At 41.2% G+C, this 20,204-nt stretch overlaps 1 protein-coding gene across 2 annotated transcripts in view; it reads left to right on the forward strand.

Moving 5' to 3' along the window:
- Positions 1 to 20,204, forward strand: part of TMEM181 (transmembrane protein 181) — a 1,372,946-nt gene that overhangs the window by 631,806 nt on the left and 720,936 nt on the right. The window lies entirely within an intron of this gene.

A 20,204-nucleotide genomic window follows, 5' to 3' on the forward strand; every position in this document is an offset into this window, starting at 1 on the left:
AACTCATAGCAAGCACTTATAAACCTAGCACTAGACCCTCCTGTACTTTACAGAAGGACAAGGCTCTCTATTCGACCTTACCAGCCATCTAGTAAAACAGTTCACTGTACCTATCCAGGCATGCCCAAAGGGCAGTTTCAGGTGTGCTGTCCAGTCCAACTGGTGAATCTGGGCATTTTGAGGCAATGTTACAACTGCCTCATGTACGCAGACCACCCTCTCCTCCTACCACCAAGCACTAATACATGCAAGCGATGCAATTATACAGCCAAACTGGAGGCTAAACTCTGTCAACCCAAAACTGGATCAGACAGTCAAGAGGAGAAGGGAAATACTTGCATCACACCACCAGTCTCACATAGACCCATTAAACCAGCACCGGCAAAAAAACACACATAAATACATGAAAACATACTCTGAGGCTCTAAATAAAAATCTGCAAAAGCAACAGAGACCTCCAAAGCACACATCCAAGCAACCTCCACCCCCAACACAAACCATGAAACACATACTTCACAAAATCAGTGTGTCATGCAATCACAGCCCTTAAGGCAAAATAACATACCCAACATACTAGTAATAGGTGACTCTATAGTCGGGCACACTGACATCCCACTCACTAGGCTGAATAAGGAGAAGGTTATTGTTAGCTGCCTGTCGGGTGCCAGAATCTGCCACATAACACAAGCATTCAGGTCACTCCAGAACAAGTACAAATATGACTCTGTCATTGTCCATGTTGGTGTGAATGACCTGGGCCCGTACCTCCCTAGACTACATGAAAAGAGACATGGAAGAGCTCTCTGATCACATAGCCCAGGCCGGTATGACCCTGACCCTGAGTAGCATCTTGCCCTCACCAAGAATGATACCACGGTATAAAGAAAAAATTCTCGATTTCAACAATTGGCTAAGTTTCTGGTGTCATTCAAAGGGGATCCAGTGTCTGTCCGTCTGGGATGACATGCTCGACAAGCCACGCTGCTTCACTAGAGACGGCTTGCACCTGTCAACCTTAGGCTTTCAAATACTGGCCAAGGCTCTTGCCACCCCCATAGTGCTTTTTAGGCAAGGCTCAAAAGACAACCCCATCTCGCTGTAAGTAGCACAAGTAACAAAAAGCTGAGAGTAATGCTACTCAATGCTAGAAGTCTAAACCTCAAAATTCACGCACTCGAGGCACTCCTCAGTATGGAGAAAATCAATATATGTGCAGTAACAGAAACCTAGTTTAAGGCTGCAGAGAGCACCCCAGCACTACCAGGTTACAACCCGTACCATACATTTCGGCCACAGAACCCGAAACGAAAAATAAAAGGCGGGGGCGCATCCATATTCATCAAGGATATCCACACCTCCAGGTTAGCGGCACAGCACGATGCTTCAGAGATCATCCATGTGCAACTAACAGCGGGCAAAACTGCAATTCAAATTGTAGCTTGCTACAGATCACCCACCATGTCCCAGGACCCATATTCCGTGTTTCTGGAAACACTGGGGAAACATAAAGGTCCTACCAAACACCCTAATATTGGGTGATTTCAATTACCCAAACGTTAACTGGGAGAACTACTCAAGTACTAACTCCCTTGCCCAACATTTCCTAGAATTTATAAACTCAAATGCCCTGGTTCAACTGGTCAACACTCCCACCAGAGGGTGACAACATATTTGACCTGGTCATCACCAACATGGGCGACCGGTGTTCTACACCGGAGGTCAACCCCTCACTGGTTAGATATGATCATAAAAAAATCACTTTGGATAGCCACATTCCGCCCCCACCCCAGGACAAGGAAACCACCATAAAAATCTTTTCAAAAGCAAACCTGACGTTACTTAAGACTGAGGTGGAAAGTTTCAAAGCCCTCATGCTGAAGGATAACGCTGTCCAAGCTGCAAAATCCTTTACTAATGCATTCTACAGGCACCTACAAGAATGCATGGATCGTGCCATCCCAAGCAAAACCAAGACTCACTCCTCCAAGAAAAGGAAACCAGTCTGGTGGACTCCTGCCATAAACAAGCTATACAATAGAAGGAGGAAACTAGTACAGAAAAGAGTAAAATCCCAAGAAGGGAAGACATCCCTGATCAGTATCAGCAAGAGCTACGATTCCTCATAAAATCATCCAAGGTGAGCTTCGAAAGAAAAATTGCCAAGGACTCCAGAGATAACCACAAGGCATTCTTTAGCTATGTCAAAAATCTAAGTGACAATGCTCAGATCTGCTCGGAGTTCGTGCAGAATGGCACAAAATACACTGAACCGACCAATATCGCCTACATCCTGGCAGACAGGTTCAGCACAAACTTCACCCCCTCTCACCCCCAAAAGAACCCATAACCATACCAGAGTCCCTGAAATCACAGACACTCGGGTTAAAGCAGCCCTCTCCAAAGCCAAAAACACAGCATCAGTGGGACCGAACAGTGTCCCAGGCTGCATCCTACACAAGCTCAAAGACGAACTAATCCCTCACCTAAACACACTGTTCAAACTCAGCCTCCCCACAGGCTATGTACCCATAGAGTGGCGCACAGCAACAGTTATTCCACTCCACAAAGGTGGAGCCACAACAGACCCCGGGAACTATCGCCCTATCAGCCTGACTAGCTTGGTCTGCAAGGCTATGGAGCGCATCATCTTGGAACTCATTAATAGAGACATTGAGAATCTCCAAACACTGGACCCTACCCAGTTCAGCTTTGTTAAGGGAAGATCATGCCTCCTAAAACCTGGTAGACTGCTTTGAGACAGTTACCAAGGTTATAGACGAGGGAAAGGTGGTACACACAGCCTACCTAGACCTCGCAAAGTCCTTCAACACCCTTCCCCATTCTGGTATTATAGACAAGTTCACCAGCCTGAACATAAACCCCTACATCACAAGATGGGTTGACAACTGGCTCATGGACAGAACCCACATGTTGAGAGTTGTGGGAGCTAGGTCCGACTCTAAACCGGTTACAAGTGGCATTCCCCAGGGCTTAGTCCTAGGACCCTCCTGTTCAGCATATACTTCTCAGAGGTACAGGCAAGCACAGAAGGACTATGGCTGACCAAGTGCCCCTCTACTCATCACTCACCAGACCCATCATAGAGTACAATGCCCCATTTGGGATGTACCTTACATGACACCTGCAACAGCTGGAAAGACCACAGAAGTACCTCACCAAGAGGATCACTGACCTCAAACAGATGCCCTATGCAACTCGACTGAAGAAACTCCAGCTGTACTCGGTTGCATACCGCCTACTCAGAGGTGATCTCTGCCTCACATACAAGGCCATGTCCAACCCAGAATTGATGGACATGCTCCACCTAAAGAAAACTGCCCATGCTTTGGAGCAAGATTCCAATCTACATTAGGCAGAGCTCCTCACTAACACTCTTCAAAAGAAACCTTGACGAGTGGGTGGGAAACAGAAATTTTTCCCCGGGGATCACTTCAGTGGCTCTGCTGGACAGAGGCACAGGGAGCTAATCTAAGGCGGCGGCGACAGCCAACACATTCTGGCTAGGCTTATAAATGCCTTCAAGCAGATAGCCTAGCACCTACCTATGAACCTATGATGTCCATATTCCATGTTGAGACTTGAAGAATTAAAACCGATATAATAAAAAGTACTCCAGTGAACTTTGCCCTAAGAATAGTGAGATAAAATAAAAATGGCAAATGTATTACAAAATAATTTTATTAAAACGACTTCGGTGTAAGTGGTTTCATCTTATAGTAAGACTTCATCAGGCTGTGAAATTCCTATAAACCAGCACTGAAATACTATATTATATGCCATATAACCTTAGTTGTGATGAATTCAGTGCTTTAGTTTTTATTTTTCTAAAACTTTTTTTTTTAACATTTCTTTTATAATTCAAGACCAGAGTACTGCATGAATTTAATTTAATTTGCCAACAATACTCCTTTCAGTCCAGCTCATCTGAGGTGTCAATGTTGCCCCTCTGGTTCGCCTTACTCATGCATGTTAATCATATCCTGTCCCTGCCCCCACACCTAATCCTAACTCTGGCCCTACACATTAACTTATGAAAAAGGCTTTCCCTAACAGTATCACTACACAATAAACTTGGATAGACACACATGCACGCACACACACACACATACACACACACACACACACACACACACACACACACACACACACACACACACACCATAAACTTGCACAAAATTATATCTATTCTCTAAACTAGTCCCTATTCAAACACTAACCCAAAACTCTCACACAGTTCAGTAGTAATAATAATTTCATGTAATGACTATGTAGTATTGTGTAATGCTTATATATATTAAAAGATCTTTTTATATAATACAAAGGAATATAATGAATAATCACTGAATAGATAGTTCAAAACACAAATCATCCAACAATCTTATCAGCAATTACCTTCATCGCCAACCAAAATAATCTAATTGCAAATGTAAACCAACAGGTTACATTTAAGATTACCAAAAGAGAAACAAAAAGCTTTTATGTGTGTGTATGTACATGTGTGAATGGGTCTGCTTGAGCAGACCAAAAAGCAGTTAAATCGAAACTGACACGATCAAGACAAGTATGCCAAATCCTCACTTTAACAAACTTTCGCATCACTGGAAATTTAATCTGGGAAAGAAACCAGCTGGTCAGCAGTACAAAACAAAAGCACCAAAGCATGTCGAACCACCCCATTGTGGGGGATTGCGCTCCCCCAACTACATATACCAAATCCGAGGTCGCACTATGATGGGGAATGGGGCAGATTTTCCCTATGTTGGCCAAGTGGTTTCTTTCCCGGATTAAATGTCTGGTGATGTGAAAGTTCATTACAGTGAGGATTTAACATACTCGCCTCGATCAAGTAAGTTTTGATTTAATGGCTTTTCAGTCTACTCAAGTAGATCCATGTGTGTAATGTGTGTGTGTAATATATATTATAAATACTCCCATGTTTTTTTTTTCATTTTATATTGCTGTTTTTTTATGTCACTGCATTCACACAATTAGAATTGTGAAATTACCGATTTTACTTCTGTCAAACCATTGTTTAGCAGTTAGCAATGAAACCTGTTTTGTAGCAGCTTAACTGCATATGTTTACATACCTACTAAAATGCATGGTGTTTTGGTTACTATGATTGCTACAATGAATTCATTTAAAGTACTATTTTTGTATTTAAATTTATGGGCTCTAGACTATTTTTTAAATCTTCTTAATGTTTTAAACATTTATGTTTTGTTTGATCATAATTTATTTATTTGGGGGGTTATTAAAGGGTTTGGGCGGATTGCAGCTAGAGATAACAAAACTAACTTTCACCATCGTAGAATATACATAAGGAAGCTGTTTACATAATTAACATTAGAACGTTCTAGCACAAGACCTATGTTGAGACCTAGAGGAAGGGAGAAATACACTACTTTTGCTGTTTTTGGCCAGGAGATGGCATAGGTTAAGGTGAGATTAACCCAGCTGTTATTTACTGTTAAATTAACTTTGCAAATTGCTGCTGCTGTGGAATTCTACTTTAATGCAATTGGGCATATTGTTTTTAATCCTTACATTGGAGTAGTCAATTTAATTGGGTGCCAGCTTATCAAAACGATTGCCTTTCCAGAAGTGGTAGAACACTGGCATAGTATATTTAAGTATGGGATGTGGGATGAGGAAGTGAGGGCACAATCTAAAAATGTATGTGATCTACCACTTCGTATTGAGGAGTCTTTATTAGTTGGCAGGTTTGACGTTAACAGAATGGACTTATTTTATGGGAGTTTGTTAAAGAATGTAATATATTTTATGTTCATCACATGTAGTGCATGTGTATTTTAAAGCAGGTTTACATTCTTTTTTTGGTTGCACCCTGCATCTTAATTCCGTGGTTCTAGTACCTTAGAATAAAATTATTATTTTTATGTAGTAGGTCTTGACAAGCTGTAGTTAAGGAAATGGTTCCCCATCTCAAGTTTGCTTATAAAATAACCAGATCATTGATGTTATTTTGGCTGTTTCTATACTACATTTAATTTTTATCATTTTATGTTTGAATGTGTTTTTACTTTCAGCTTGCTTATGTAGGTACCTTTGGAATACTTAAGCTTATTGAAATGGTTGCTATGTGTATAGAACAATGTTACTTGTACTTAAGTAACTGAACCATAAGCTGCATCCAAGATATTTTATGTTTATTTGACACATTAAAACTTTTTTTTTCATGAAGCATGCTTGGGTTTAGTATTTGATTAAGACCAAATAACTTTTTGGTTATTGGAAAACTGCTTATAGTTCCTATTAATTTGCAGAGAAATTGATTAGAGTTAGTTAGGTGAGCTGATTTCGTTTGTTCACGCCTTTTTAAAGGACAAAGTGAAATAATATATTATTGTAAGTACTGATGTCACAGACACCAGCTGTGCTGTATTTAATATTTCAAAGGTACAATAGTTTACAGGTAAACCGTATATTTGTCAGAACTGCAGGAGTTTTATCTAATTATTTTAATTATTATTGATTATTTGAATTGTATTATTTAAGGAGTCACAATAATAAATAAGATGACTAGTTGCGTATAACTTTTTTTTTTCAGTTGTTGTACTAACAGTGTTTCATTGTACAGTACAGCATCTTTTGTTGTGCTGCCATGTTGTAAATAAAAACTTTTAAGTCATGCTCAAAAAATCTTATTTCATTTATGATACTAATCTTGTATGTTGTTCTTTCTTAACTTTGCCTTTTCCCTAATGGAATGGTGTATTTGCTGCTTACAGGTTTATATAGATGACATAGGTTCTTAGGTTCATACTAGGCTATCTGCCCTAGGGCATTTATAAGCCTAGCCAGAATGTGTTTGGCTTTCACCACCCATTTTAAATTTATTTTGCTATGCCCTTTTTCGAGGTTAGTATACTGTGCCTTTGTCTAACAGTGACACAGAAGTGATACCCGGGGTAAACCTACGATCTCCCATCCACTCATCAAGATTCCTCTTGAAGAAAGTCAATGAGGGACTCTGCCTAACCTGGACTGGGATTTTATTCGAGTGAAGGGAGCCTCTGGGTTATGAATCTGTCCCTCCAGCATGTCCTATTTATTTCAGTGCTGAGGTTCAAGTCTCTCGAGCGCGTAGCTCGATGGGATTTGGATTTTATGAGGTGCAGCATGTCCATTAATTCCGGGTTGGACATGGCTTTATACGTCAGGCACAGATCGCCTCTGAACAGGTGGTATGCCACCAAGTAGAGCTGGAGTTTCTTTAACCGGGCAGCATATGGCATCTGACATGACTTGCTCTTAATAATTCCTCGCTCACGTGACTCAGCAGAGGGAAGCCTTTATATTCTGTTACCAATACTACCGTTTTTCTTTTCAAGTTCATTTTGAATTTGTCTTGTACATTTTTTTTCCACATTTTTTGTCTCGTGTTTACCTTGTATATTGTCTGTAGATCTGTTTGATGTTTATATTCTTCTCTTACCACTGTATATTTTGTTGTAAGTGATATTGATCTATTGTAATTTGTATTCTTTGGAGCTTTTCCCCAGGGCCTCAGCTGAAAATGAGTTCTTGCCCTGTTAAACCTCCCTGGATAATAAATGTCAGTCAGGCAGTCAGTAAATAAATAATACCATTAATTTTTACTCTTTCTGTGGAAGATAGTTCAGTTGTGTGTAAATTTACTTTCTCTAAATAGTAAATCTTTAAAGAGAAGTTGCTGTCTCACCCTTCCACCCTTTTTTTTGTATCAGTAAACAGTAAACGTTCGAGGAGAGGTCACTGTCTCACACTCCTACACTTTTATTATATCTGTGAAGTCTTATAGCTTCATCTGGATATTGAACTTTCGAGGAAGCCTTTTTTGCGCTGTAATGCATATCTCTACATTGGTGTAAATATCACATTTATCATGTTATGATTGTAATTATATTACTTATATGTTATTAATTTTGACTTATTATCATCATCATTGTCATCATTATAATATGGGCATTGCCATATTTGATTACATATTCTTTTTATACTGGTTGAAGAATTCCAGTGCTATAAGTATAGCTCACCCATACTATTTTGAGTTTAGTTAGTAGGAGTAATTTCTTTCAAAACATATTCTAGTTATTTTTTTTCTCCAGCAGGACACAGATAAGGCATATATATCTTTTCTGGATACATATAGCATAGTTTGATTTTTTTATTTAGCAGTTAAGGTTCATGCTCTCGAACTTCCAGGATGGGTGCACATTGATCAACAGGTTAATTTGAGCTCCCTAAGTGTGAAACAGACACTGTACAAAAGACTCAGTGAAACTCTCCATTTGGATCAAATTCATTTATTGCCTTATAATTATAATGACTGGATACCAGCAAGTAAGACATTTGGAGAACCTGCGAGAAAATCTGACAGAAAAGGAAAGGGGAAAACTCTAACTAGGAAGAATCCTGCAGCCATTCGGCAAAAGGTAGTTCAAGATTCAGCTTTAGTACAGGATATGAGAAAAAAGTAAATCAAGTGAACTCGGAGAGGTGTTTAAAATAAATGAGATGCCGAAGAAATACATAAACTCAAATAACAAAAGGTTATTTTAAACTATTATTATAATGTGTTTGCCTCGACTAGATAAGAGAATGGCAAAGGTGTTGCCAAAATTGACAGATATGGATCATTGTGGTTTTGTAGAAGGGAACCAAACATTTGATAACATAAATAGAACAGTGATGATCCAGAGGTAAGCAGAATGTAAGAGAAGTACCCCTGTTGTTAATTGGTCATAATGCAGAGAAAGCATTTATTAGAATAAGGTGGGATTTTATAAGAAGGGCAGTGGGAGCATTTGCATTCCCTGATACAATGATAGGGTTAAGTAGGAAGGTATAGAAAGGGTTGCAGGAAAGAATTAAGGTGAGGGGGTACCTTTCTTACAAGATTTGTTTGAAAAGAAGACCAAATCAGTCCTATTTACCCATTGTTATTTGCTTTATACTTAAAGCCATTGACAAAGCCATTGACAAAGAAAATAAGGACTCTCAAATTCAAGGTTATTACTGGTACGGTAATCCATAAAAGTTTATTTATTTGCAGATGATAATGTGAACACAGACACTAGGTGATGGTAACTGATGTGACACCTCGATCCCATGACGTAATTAGTTTGTTTGATAAATCCAAAAGAGGGCATTTAAGTGTTATACAATATTTGAGACAGTTTCAAGCCTTTTTAGGATATAAAATTAATGAAGAATAAAATAAAAGCTCAGTTTCTGCCTTCCCTTAAACCTCATTCCTCTTGAATGTTATTCTGCAGGTATTGTTATCACAAATTCCATTTATTTGTATGTAACTTCCTCCATCCCTTTACTAAAAATCCCACCTGTCATTATTTAATCCTTCATCTTCCTATTGATACTTGTGCTGTCAGTGGAATTGGCTTGGTGGGAAGATGTACTTTATTTCCTTTCCCTCTTTAAAATGAGAGGTTTTGTATTCATTTACAGAATTATTGCATCAAGCTACTGTCTTTTTGTGGACTCAGCAGTATTTACAGGTTAAAAATTAAATACATTAAAAAAATGCACGTGTGTGTATATTTATATTATATGCTTGTGTGTGTGTGTGTGTGTGTGTGTGTGTGTGTGTGTGTGTGTGTGTGTCTGTGACATACTTTTGAGTTAAACACTCAAATGCTGGCATTCGCTTAGTTGACAGAAACCGATTGATGTGTTCAAGGTAGTCAATCCCCAGGTAGATTGTGTGATCTCAGAGTTAGTGTATATAATTAGCCATGCGTGAGGGGTTGGGAGGGGTGCTGGAGGGCTTGTCCCCCTACAAGACACTTTGGTTTTGCCTATGCTGAGGATTAACCTTGGAACATGTGCAGTAGCTGTTGAGTTCCATTTTTTTCTATATTTTTATGCTGATGTTACAGATGTCGGTATTTTGGGTTTTTCTGGTATGCTATATCAACCTACATATACAAATGTATATATTTGTGTAGACATGAAGAAAGAGAGAGTTGTCAATTCCACATGAATGTGGTATAGTTGCTTCTTTAGTCACTTAAAAAAAAGTTGAAGAATCAAGTTAAAAAGTTAGGCCTAATTAACTTCTGAAAATGATAAGGCTAGAAATTGTAAGCTTAATTAATATTCCTTTTAGCAGTTTTGTTCAAATGTTCCATACAGCTAAACATTTGACAGAAAATTTGACTAGTCTAAATCACTTTACAGTTCTACAAGACAAAAAGAGTATAAACTGTAGACCCATAGCTATGAACAAATGGAAGTCAAGAACCTACAGATGTTCTTTGTGTTTCACTGTTGCAGTCATCACCTGTGGGTTATCCCTGCTGTGGTAGCCCTCGGCTGGCCCGAATGCCAGAGTCATTGTTTTTCTGCGTCAGCTTGCTGTCACCTGTAGTCTGACATCTGGTCGAAAGTGCTATAAAGCAAGGCAGCCGACTCCATTACATCAGTCTTTCTTGCTGTGGAGCCCGTAGCAGAAGCGGTTCACAAGTGTGCTTGATCGGTCAATACCAGAGTTTGAATTACAGCTGAAAATGTCTAAAGCTAAGTACCCTGTTCGGGGTCCTTTTTTCTTGCACTAACCGATGTCCAAAAAAGTTAACAATTGTCTCGCCTGTGGAAAGCCCCACACCGAGACTTCCATTCATACTGCATCACTTGTTTAGGCCCAGACCACGACATCCCCCTTTTCCGGTTCTGTGCCCTCTTTAATGTGAGAACCATTCATAGTAGAGCTCTTAGGTATTTTCATCTTCCATCTTTGCATTCTGAAATGGCGTCCATCAGCCAACAGTCCATGGACATTCCAAAAAAAATGCAGAGATAAAGATAGAGACAGACCACACAAGGCTAAGCCTTCCAACGACTCTACTGTTAAGCAGGTCATCAGTTCTCCGGAATTCAGTAAGGCACTTTTGCAGCCCCTGATGCCTGATTCGATATCTATGCGGGCCTCTACCGAGACTCTTTCGGAGTCAGGTATGCCGCAGACATCTTCTTCGTCTTCCGAGCCTTTGGCTGTCTCTGCCTCGGTTGGGTCCGGAGCCACGACACAGGCACTGGCTTCTGAGGATGCCTTTCGCACTACCGAATCTAGACAAAGACCAACGTCTTCTCATCCGACTACAGTTTCTCTTAGACTGATGGATACTCTTAGGCCTAGAAGCCAGAAGCCAGGCCACTCCTAGAAAATCTGCCTCTAGCCACCATCTTTCTCCTGCTCCACCACCCAAGCACAAATGCTTAAAATGGCGGAGGATTTCATCTCCCTTATCAGGAGTAGTCAGGCCACAACTTCTAAAAGGAAAAGACACCCTGCTCCTGAAATTATGATAGAACAGGATTCTGAGGAATCTGATTATTCAGATTTGGAAGAGGAACAACAACCTCTGACTGCTTATGAGGATTCAGATGCAGAGGAATCCATTCCTTCTGCCTCCCCACTAGAAGACCTTTCCTTTGGGGAAACCCTTCAAACCCTCAGGGAACATTTACAATGGGAATCTCAGGATTTCCCCCAGCCTAAGAAAAGACTAAGAGAGTTTCTGGACGTGCCCCAGCACAGACCCCTGGCCATCCCCCCTATTTTAGAAGCAGTGAATGATGTTTTCCATGACTCCAGCTTAGCTCCTGACGCCCTCCCACCTGCTCCCAGTAAACCTGACAGGAATTACAGTGTACCAGATTCTCACAAATACCTGTACAGAAATCCTGCTGCAGACCCAGAGGTCATTACACAAGGACCTAAAGGAGCTAAAACTAGTTCTGCCAAGAATCATATTCCTTCTGACAAGGATTCCAGAGCTCTGGACAGATGGGGTAAAAAAGTATACACCTCTTCAACCTTAGCTATCAGAGCACTCAACTGTCAGTTCCATATGTTAAAATATCAACAACACACTTTGGAACTAAAGATTTTAACCCTTCCTGACTGTGCCAATTCAAAAGAGTTAGCAGATTTACTACACTGTACTTGTCAAGTGGCCAAACACTCATTACACTGTGGATATGATGGGTTCCTATTACGTTATCGAAAGATAACGTAATCGAACCATGCAAACTTCGAAATGGCTGCATTTCAAAGATCGCATTGTGGGATCGCAGTACAGTAAGGATTGGAATATTTGTCCTTTCCTTACTGTAGTGCAATCTCGAAGTTGGAATATATATTTAGCAGGGTCTGTGGGGGGTGCAGCACCCCACAATACAAGCTTCGAAATGCTGCCATTTCGAAATGTTGATGGTTCGATTACATTATTTTTCGATAACGTAATATGAACCCGATAATGATGCCTTAGAAGCCTCAAGCAGGGCAGCAGTGTCAGGATCTGTCATTAGGAAACATGCATGGTTGGAGGAACAACCTTTCCCTGATCATGTCAAGTCTAAATTAATTGATGCACCCCTGGATAAGGACCGCTTATTTGGAGTAAAAGCAAAAGAGGTGCTTAAGATGGAAGACAAAGCAAAATCTATATAAACAGTAAAAGATTTCTTCCAGGTTCAACCTCCCAGGTTCAGCAGGAACTTTCCTTCTAAGCACTGGTCCTTCCCTGCACCTAGCAGACAGGGCCAATGTAAGCCCTGCAGGAACAGACCACCCAGGCCCCTATCCCAGGGGCAGCAGAGAACTAAACAGTGGACCACTTCCACCCAAAAGGCAGGGAGTTCTAAGCCATCCTTCTATGGCAAACACTCTCAATGACTCCCTCTCCCCCCTCTGCCCTCCTTTCACTCACCAAAAGGTAGGAGGAAGGGTCTCCCTCTGCAAAGACAATTAGCTTTCTGTAACAAAGGACCAATGCGTCTTAAAGATAATTTTTCAAGGATACAAATTCTCTTTCAATGAACTCCCAATTCCAAGATTACCCAGACTTTCCTCCAAATCAGTGGGCAGAGGCATTGAAACCGGTCCAAACTCTCATATCCCAGGGGGCAGTAGAACCTGTACCCTCAGATCAAACAGGCAAAGGCTTTTATTCCAGACTATTCTTTGTTTCCAGAAAAGAGGGCACTTGGCGCCCCATCCTGGATCTATCCATTCTGAACACCTCCCTGGTGGTCCCCAAATTCAAAATGCTAACTTTGCAGCAGCTGCTGCCTATGCTGACAAAAAATGCCTGGCCAGTGACCCTAGACCTAAAAGATGCCTACCTCCACATCCCCATCAGGGAATCGTGCAGGAAATCCCTGCGCTTCAGAGCAGGCTCACAACACTTTTGGTTCTCTGCGCTACCCTTTGGCTTGTCTACTGCACCCAGAGTATATATCAAATGCTTAGCCCCAGCCATAGCATTTTGCAGACAGAGAAATATACAGATTTACTCTTATCTGGACGACTGCCTCATTCAGGCAGAGTGCAAAGAAAAGCTGCTCCAGGACCTTCTCTTTGTCAAAACCCTCCTAATTTCCCTAGGGTTCACCATCAGCAAGAAGAAATCAAAGCAAACACCCTCCAGGAGTATCATTTTCTTGGGAGTACTGCTGGACACAGCATCCCAAATGGCCTTCCTATCCCCAGAAAAGCAGAGCTTTCCTGCCTCTCTACTTTACCCAGCTGGCTTCCAAAATTCACCTCACTGCAAGGAAGTTCCTACAAGCCTTGAGGTACACGGCATCTTGCATCCTTCTAATTCCTCTGCCCAGGATTCACATGAGGAAACTTCAGTTGTATCTAAGGAGCCTTTGGTGTCAGCATTCTCAGCCTCTAGAGACCTGTCTTCCTCTGATCCCCTGTATAAGGGCTGAGTTTCTCTGGAGGGCAGGGGCCTGTGCCAAGAACAAGGGTCTTCCCTTCATCTTCCACCCTACTGGGCAGACCATCACCGCCGATGCCTCAGACATTGCTTGGGGCGCTCACATAGCAGGCAGGTGCACCCAAGGTCTTTGGGATGCCCAGCACCTTCCCTTACACATCAACCAGAAAGAAATGATGGCAGTACAAAAGGCTCTGACATCTTTCAAACCCCGTCTCAGGCCAGGGATTCTCCTTATCAAAACAGACAACATCTCAGTAATGTGGTATATCAACAAACAGGGAGGGACCCAGTCGTACCCTCTGTGCAGGCTAGCCATGAACCTCTGGCCGACTGCCTCCTCTACAGGATTACACCTAATTGCCCAATACCTGCCAGGGATCAACAGCACCCTGGCAGACCACCTAAGCAGAAACTTTCTGGACCCCACGAATGACAGCTCCACAGAAACATCTTTTTGCAAGTCATTCAGGAGTGGGGAACTCCAGAGGTGGATCTCTCTGCTTTACACCGCAATCACCAGCTGAAAAAATTCTGTACCAGGAAGTATCACTACCTAGCGTGGAAGATGGATGCCTTGATCTTCCCCTGGAACTCCCTCTTTGTGTACGCATTCCCTCCTCTGCCTCTTATTCCCAAGGTATTGATCAAGATAAGGGAGGATAGACCAAAGGCCATCCTTATTGCTCCAGATTGACCCAGACAGCATTAGTACCCCTTACTGCACAGCCTGACATTACAGCCTCCCAGGCAGCTTCCCCTGATCTCAGACCTCTTGACCCAAGTGTGGAGGGGAAATGCTGCACCCAGACTTGCAGACTGTCAAACTGTCAGCATGGCTAATACTTTAAAAGCAAACAAGGGGCCCCTGTTAAGCAGACAGGTCCTAGACATTCCACTCAGAAATATAACCACATGTTGGTCCGGAGTATACAACGAACACTTTAATACAACAAGGAAGCAAGCAGTGTGTGTGTGCATTATGAAGAAGCAAAGAAAAATACTCTTAAACATCACCCTAGTGGTGGAGTAATGGTCCATTATAAACTTTTTTTTTGACTGACAGAGAAGTGTGGTTCACTGGATTGCCTTTTCAGCTGCTCATCGATGCAAGGAATTTTCATTAAGTCTCTGAACGGAGCAGTTTCTCTTTGGTACTGCGGTGGAGTAAGGACTGCTGCCAGGCAGAGTAAAGTACATATTGGCACCATTGTGCTGTTCATTGTTTTATTAAAGCGTTCATTGTATTAAAGTGTTTGTTGTATGCTCCAGACCAGCCTGTGGTTATATTTCTATTTGAGTGGAATCAGAAGTTGGTGGTTGATTCTTCAGGTCCTAGATATTATCACAGAGGCCACAAGGCCCAGCACCAGAAAATCTTACACAGGGAAATGGAAAAGATTCTGCTCCTGGAGCCAGACCAGAGGGGGCAGAAACTCACAATCTTCCATCCCTCTTATCCCAAGGTACTGATCAAGATAGGGGAGGATAGACCAAAGGCCTTCCTCATTGCTCCAGATTGACCCAGACAGCATTAGTACCCCTTACCGCACAGCCTGACATTACAGCCTCCCAGGCAGCTTCCCCAGATCTCAGACCTTTTGACCCAAGTGTGGAAAATGATGAAGGGCTCAACGACCATGAGTGCCTGAAGTTCTGAAACCCTTCTGGCTGAGGCGATAGCTAGTAGGAAAGCAGTCTTCCAGGAGAGGTATCTCAATTCTGCTGAAGCACCAGGTTTGAATGGTGGTAAGGTTAGTTTTTCTAAAACATAATTCAGGTCCCAGGCTGGTGTGGGTGGCCTTCTGTGAGGTCTGATATTAGACGCCCCTCTGAGAAATTGTTTAATCAAAGTATGTGAAAAGAGGGGCTGGTCTGTATTGAAATGAGCTGAAATGGCTGAAGCATGGATTTTAATAGAAGAGAAGGAGAGGCCACTATTGAGTGACTCGACTAGGTAGTTGAGCCCTTCATCATTTTCCATGCAGACAGGGTGATATCTGATGTGGCCCTCAACCAGGCCATACATCTTACCCACCTTCTTTCCTAACCCTCAGAACAGGAGGGAAAGAATTCTGCACTCACTAGACATGCACAACACAGCTCAGATACTACCTGGACCATACTAAACCCTTCAGAAAAACAGACCAGCTTCTTGTCAGCTTTGCCCCAGGGGCAGAGGGGAAGATTTCCAAGCAAACTATTTCCAAATGGATATCACACTGTATCCATTTCTGCTACAGACTATATGGGAAACCACCCCTCAAGTCTATTCGTACCCATTCCACTAGGGCAGCCTCCACTTCCACAGCATTCCTCAAAGGAGTTCCCACCAGGGACATCTTGTAAGCTGCCACCTGGACCGCTGTCCATACCTTTACAAAACATTACCACCTACCTTTTTTCTCTAAGGCTAGGGCAGAGTTTGTCTCTCAGTTCTGCAGGGCATGCTGACCCATGCCTAGGTCTCTAACTAATCCTTCCATCCCTCTCCTCAGCTTTGGGAATCCTCCCACAGGTGATGACTGCAACAGTGAAACATGAAGAACATAATACAGTTGTGTACACTTACCATAAATGTAGATGTTCGAGTGTATTCTCTGTTGCAGTCCTGGTTTTTCTCCCTCCTTCCCCCTTATATCCTCTTTCCCTAGGGGACATAAGCTTCTCACGGTGGCTTTTAGCCACCAGGACCACTTTACTATATTTCCTTGTGCTTCTGATGGGTTAGGGCAAGAAAAACTGATGTAATGGCATCGGTTGCCTTGCTTTATAGCACTGACGACCTGCTGGTAGACTACAGGCAACAGCAGCTAATGCAGAAAAACATTGACTTTGGTATTCAGGCCGGCCGAGAGCTACCACAGCAGGGATAACCCACAGGTGATGACTGCAACACTGAATACACTCTAACATCTACATTTATGGTAAGTGTACACAATTGTACTTTCTTAATAAGTGGAGCATTTCTCCCCGGGCCTCCGCTGAAAACAGGCTCTGTGGAACCTAGTCGGACATTCCCGGTCAACAAATGTTAAATAAATAAAAAAGTAAAAAAAATGTGCTTGACTCTACTTTTGAATATAATAGTCCTAAAATTTGTTTTTAGATGTTTTACACCAGTTATTTTCAATATCTGCAGACTGTCTTTTTATTCAACTTGTAACAGCAGACTGTGTTATACACCAACAGTTTTAACTAGCTGTAAACTAACATCTACTCAACAAATATAAAATGTAAATCAGCCATCAAATTCTTAAAAGTAATTAAATTTTAAATTCAACAAACATAACTTGATATCACAAAAAAATGCAACAACAAACTTATCTCAATTGAAGATGAAAGCATTGTGCAGCCTGACTGAAATTACCTTTTTGCTGTACTGTGCTTCTTCTCTGTACTTTCCTGTTACTTGATAATACGGTTAGGAGAGGTATGATCATCAGGAGCTTAAAGAAAGTGCACAATTGCAAATATGATCATCAGGAGCTTTAAAGAAGGTGCACAATTACAGGTAATGCTCACAGCTCGAGGAGACTGATGTGGGAGATGCTGTTTCTGCAGAAACTAATGGCTTTGAACCAAAGTAGAACAAAAGTGTACTTCCCATTGTTTCTGTGTGTGTGTGTGAAGCATACCTCTCAACCTGGAAACATCATAAATCTGGACAAAGGCCCATGGAAAATAGGTACAACTGGTCAAAAATCTGTACGATGATTAACATAAACATTCCATACAGAATTATGTAACTCCACCAACTCCAATGGGATTGTCGGATACCAACTTTTACATGCAAACTGAAGTAGTTTCAAGTATGCCCAAGCACCTAAAAGAAATTTCCCCCAGCGATCCATTCTCTGAGTAGTTTCAAGTATGCACAAGCAGAGAGTGCACTGTATGCATCAGTAAAAAAGACAACCTTCCTATCTTGATCATTCACAAAAGCAGACTAAAACAGTGCAGGAATAGTCACTATATTAGGTAAGTATATATACACACACACACACACACGCACACGCACACACACATGCACCTAGCTGGAGCAGAACAGTGCTAAGTTATTGCAATTGAAATTTAAAGCAGTGGAAGCACGGGGACACGGACTTCTTTGTTTTTCAATTCAGTGTCAGGAAGGATGACAAGTTGAAGACAAGTCAACCAATAAAATGCAGAGGCTTATACTGAAATAACTAACAGAAACAGACTGATAACTGTTTGCACATCACTACATTCAAAAATAGCTAAAGACTGCAGCATACTGTACCTAAAAACACATCACTCGATATTTTGAAGCCTGCACAGTGAAGGAACCCAACAGTCTCAGAGTTATAGCAGTTTCCAGCTTATTTTAGAAACTCATTGCAGTGAAATCTTCTAATAACTCCCAACATATTAGTGGAGAGACAAGAGCTTAGTTTTCCCAGATGTCCTCTATTCCAGTAGCTCAACATGCTAGAGCATACAATGGCATGCAAGCAGGATCAAGATGGAGGCATGTTCTTAAAACAGACTTTGATTTGAAGACAACCTAGGCAAGTAAAAACAGCTTTGCTTGATGATGTAAACTCTTCTCTAGATAGCAGTTTTTTAATGAGCGAATATTTAATGGGTGCTACACTCAAATCAGTGTTATTTGCACATTTTCAACCTGGACTAGGTGACAAGATAAAGTTGTCAATATGGCTAGCCAAAGGAAAGGCAGAAGTATCCCCAGTCTGCTGTATAGTCAGAGAGGGAGGTGTAGAACTAATTGCCATTTGTTTAACTCCTGGTGGAAGAAAAGGATGCCTTATGGAATGTTTCACTCACTAATGCAAAGCAAGCCATCCTGACACAAGTGTGCATATCCTGTCACTTCAGGAAGCTGACCATCACTACTACATAGCATATCTCCAAGGGAGTAGGAAATCTTAACCAAACACCATGGACAGAGGAATATTCTCTCCCTTCACTTCCAGAGAAACATTGATGTAGACAAGCCACTAGGCTCAGTCCAAAAGGAAAAGGAAAGTCCCTACCAATGATAGGAGAAGGGGTATTTTAGGGTAAGGCAGGAACAATTTGGGGAGATGGAGAGAGGGAGAGGGAGAGTAATCCAGATAACAGACTTTTAGAGTTGAAAGGTACTGCAGATAAAAAAAAAATGGTGAGTGGAAAAGAGCAGAAGAACAGGAAAAAAAAAACAAAGAAAAGAATTGCAGCTTAACAACAAAATGTGGTATACACAGTCAGGAAATAACAGATGCCACATAATATATCTGTGGATAGTAAGTAGGTAACTAGAATGAATTATACAAAAAGTCAATCCCTGTTGATACAAAAGCAGGCTGCATCACATACCACAACAGCAGGACTCTGCTGCCTCGATCCAACAATGATGCAGCTTTCACTCATTTCCTAGAGGCAACCTGGCTGCAAAAGATAATGTGTAAATAATACCAACTCCTATCCCTGGACCCCAGAAAGCGAGGTAGTCAACTGTTAGGAACAACCTGCAAATGGGAAGCACCATTGATATCACTTTTTTCCAGTAAGAATAACTGGGATCATACTGTAAATAATTTGAGGGGACCTACTAATCGGACAAAGCATTTAGGAAATGTCTCTGTCTATTAGTAGTACAAGGGGCAGTCCTGGGGTACATTTTCTTTTTCCCATACTTAGAACAAAGTTGCATTTGAATTTGAACAAGGATGAACTTTGTTTTACACAGATGGGGAGTCTGTTCCAGAGCAGTAGTATCCTTTGTGAAGTATACCTGTCCCTCAAAACCAATCTGTTGATGTTGCATAAGAGGACTAGAACCCCAGACAGTTATAAAGTCCTAGGAAGTAGTTAGTGATGCATATAACTATGAACCTATTAACTTATATGAAATTAGTTGGGGAGAGAGAAGAAGAATTGCAAAGTGTAAAAGGGATGAGCTAAAAATAAAAAAAACACTAACATCCATACTTCTCAACTTCTCAGAGCAAGAAATCTGGACAAGAGGGAACAAAGGCCCCAAAATAGGGACAGATTTTAAATATTGTTCCTGTATAACTTGGATAGTTGCTAGAATAACAGGTTTTGTATTATGCATTTTCTCTAGGATATGAAGTCAGAAATTTAAAAGTCTGTCATTATTTATTATTATTTAATGACTTCAGTATTCAATAATTTGCCAAAATACACAAATTGTATGAGGAACAGACCAAAAATATAAGCCAAAAATCTGGACAGTTCAGGTATGGTAACATCATAAAGGAGGAAAAATGATAGTCTGGAATAAAAACTTGAGAAAAACGTGTCAGATATAAAAAAAAATATTCTATTAAATATTATAAATGTTGACTAAATAATAACTAGTTGAGCTAAACAAATCATGTGATTAATCTAGATTCAGCCAGGTGAAAGGCAGACTTTTTTTTTTAGTTCAATTCCATTTTT

The sequence above is a fragment of the Protopterus annectens genome, chromosome 1.part0 (assembly GCF_019279795.1).
Source record: "Protopterus annectens isolate FY-2018-M chromosome 1.part0, PAN1.0, whole genome shotgun sequence".
Taxonomy (NCBI): Eukaryota; Metazoa; Chordata; order Ceratodontiformes; family Protopteridae; genus Protopterus; species Protopterus annectens.